Here is a 3,369-nt window from a genome sequence, read left to right as displayed (position 1 = left end):
GCCCTATACACTTCCATCCTACACGGCACCACAGAGCTGTATCCCTAGCCCTATACACTTCCATCCTATTTTACTCAAGCGAGGCTGATGTCAGAATGCAAATAAGTCAGTGATGCTACATATTATAGATTATATAGATACCGATATCTGATATAGGTATTTGATGCTTCAAATGACATGCCATAAAACTTTTAAGAGTAAAAACTGTTTTAGGTTTATTTATTTTTGTTTTATGTGTGTGAGTATTTTACCTGAATGTATGTCTGTATACCACATGCTCACAGAGAGCAGAAGAGGGCCTCAGAGCCCCTGGAACTGGAGTTACAGCCCACTGTTTAGCCACCACGTGGATGCTGAGAAGTAAGGCTAAGTCACCTGTGAGACCAGCCTTCTCTCCAGTTCCCAAACAGTACTTTTTATTACATTTATTTCATTTTTGAGGGGCTCGTCTCATGTGCTATGTGAAGGTCAGAAGACAATGTTCAGAAGTCATCTACTTCTCCTACATGGGTCCCGGGGAGCAAATTTAGACCCTCAGGCTTGTGACAAGGACCCTTACCCAATGAACCATCTCCCTGGCTCAAACACTCTGTGTAACAGCCCTGGCTGTTGCTCTGTAGACAGGTTGATCTGGAACTCACAGAGATCTACCTGCCTCTAACTCCTGAGTGCTGGGATTAAAGATGGGGTGCCACCAAGCTCAGCTTAAAACATTACTTCTTAAGCACCTCACAAATGAATTATTTCGCTGGACATTTATAGGTTTTTTTTTTTTTCTTTTTTCACTCATGCTAAATAGTGTAAAATAGAACCCATGTTAGTTAGCCAGCATTCCGTTGCTGTAACATTCGTCTGAGACAATGAACTTACAAGGAGAAAATCATTGTTTCAGCTCATAGTTTTTGAAAGTTTCCCTCCGTGATTGGCTAGGGCTGTTGCAAAACCGCCATCACAGTAGAAGCAGGGGCATGAGGCAGAACAAAGCTACACATCTCATTGTTGGGGGGGAAAAAAGAGAAACAAGGAAGGAGTCCCACAATCCCATTCGGTGGCAGGCTTCATTGGTAAGGACCTGGCACAAGTCCCTCTTCCTAAAGGTCCAATACCTCTCATGGCAGTTGCTTTGCTCGCACGACAAAGGACCATTTATGCAATTTTTTTTTTGTTTGTTTGTTTGTTTCCGAGACAGGGTTTCTCTGTATAGCCCTGGCTGTCGTGGAACTCACTCTGTAAGACCAGGCTGGCCTCGAACTCAGAAATCCGCCTGCATCTGCCTCCCAAGTGCTGGGATTAAAGGCGCGTGCCACCACTGCCCGGCTCATTTATGCAATTTTAATTATGCCTGTATTTGGTGGAGAAAATGATGCTTCTATTTGTTCTGTCTTGTAGAATACTTAGGTCGCTTCTGTGGTTATTTGAAATTTACCAAATAGAATGGTGACCTTCAGCTGTGAGAGCGTCAGAGTAAGAACCAGAAGGGCTGGGATGCAGCTCAGTCTGGAGAGCGCCTGCCTGCCTCGAAGGAACAAAGCTCTGGGTTTGATTCTCAGTATCCCATAAACTGAGCATGATGGGATGGTCCTGTAATCCCAGCCCTCGGGAAGTGGTGGCAAATGATTTGAAGTTGATTTAAGGTCATCCTTCCAGCTACATGTAGAATTTGAAGCCGCCCTGGATCACATGAACCCTTTTCTAGAGTTTATTTAAAAAAAAAAAAAAATCGGTGAGGCTGTTATCTAAACAGTAATAAAAAAGTCCGTACTCGGCACTGTAGTAAAAACATTAGAACACCATTCAGACTTTATAGTTACCTCATGATGGTGAGACCTCGTGCATTGGGGTGCTTATGATTCTATGTGTCAAGAAAATAAAGTTTTGTGAAGTTTGATGAAATTCCCAAGTAGCGATTTCTCAATTCTGAACCCCAAGTTCTTTTCTATAATGGTTGCCTAACATTATGCTGTAAAAATACTTCTTGTAAAGTGTAATGTTTTTAGAAGATACCCAGAAAGACTGTGTCTAACACAGGAAGCCACAGCACAACAGAGAGCAACTCTTTTTTTTTTTTTTTTTTTTTTTTTTTTTTTTCCTTCGAGACAGGGTTTCTCTGTGTAGCTCTGGCTGTCCTGGAACTCACTGTGTAGACCAGGCTGGCCTCAAACACAGAAATCTGCCTGCCTCTGCCTCCCAAGTGCTGAGATTAAAGGTGTGCGTGCCACTGCCTGGCCGAGAGCAACTCTTAATTAAAATGGTTGAAATCTGCTCTGCCTATCTACGGAGCAGAAGTCGATCTGATTATGAGGGTCAGTGTGGTACTGAGCACTGACTTGACTGTACCCATAGGATTTAGGTTTCTCAGAGCGCTCTAAGTAAAGCTTTCCACTTAACACTGAGCTAAGCTTGGCAATAAACAAGGGAGAGAAGTGGGAGAAATGGCTAAAAACAGATGGAGAACAGGCCATTATTGAATAGATTAAAATGTCGTGCACTGCTTTACTCCCAGCGCTCAGAGGCAGGTGAATTTCTGTGAGTTCAAGGCCAGTCAGGGCTACACAGGGAGACTCAGTTTTAAACAACAGTGACAACCTACAGAAGAAGTAAGAGCCAACCATCAAAATGAATGCAGAAAAAAACCAAACTGCTAACCTTTAGCTTATTGGTTCTGTTCTGGGTGAGCTGCCCTGCAGAGTGAAAACGAACGCCCTCATCCCCTTCTTTAGAGACTGAGGAATTTGGATTTTTAATAGTTTGTTCTTGGACAGTGCCTGCAAGTCTCTTATTTTTCCTTCTGAAAAGCTATCTCTTGGTGGCTTCATCCTTGACTCCCTCCTACTTTCTTTGTCCTTAACCCCCACCCCACCCCCACCCCAATGCTCCTCATCAGCCTTTTTCCACTTTGGTTTCTGTCATCTTTTTCTTCTCTGTCTTGGTTGATGATTTCTGTCTTCTCTCAGACCTCAAATAGCATCTGCTGTCATCCTTTGAAGTTCCCTGTAAAGCTGATGATTCTAAACTCAGCGCACTGGATTATTTCTGTCTGAATGTCCTACATACACGTCAAGCCTGAAGCAAAACTGAACCATGCATTTCATTTCCTCCCCAAACCCTGGCTACCTTGATTTGTTTTCACTTACTTACAACTAGCCAGGTTTGTTACTGCAAGAAAGGCTGCACACAGGCTACAGGGGGGATTGTATGTCTCTCTTTTTTAGAGACTTGGAGTCCAAGAAGCATTGCAAAGCCTTTGCAGCAAGGGCCACCACTTGGCTGTGACCTTATGGTGGGACACAATGGTGGAGACAGATTGTATCTCACCCAGAGAGCAGAGAGGACTAGGGAAGACCACATTTCTCTTTGTAAGGTTTTTTT

The sequence above is a fragment of the Mastomys coucha genome, unplaced genomic scaffold (assembly GCF_008632895.1).
Source record: "Mastomys coucha isolate ucsf_1 unplaced genomic scaffold, UCSF_Mcou_1 pScaffold18, whole genome shotgun sequence".
Taxonomy (NCBI): domain Eukaryota; kingdom Metazoa; phylum Chordata; class Mammalia; order Rodentia; family Muridae; genus Mastomys; species Mastomys coucha.
The sequence above is the reverse complement of the archived record's forward strand: the minus strand, read 5'-3'. Positions refer to the sequence as shown.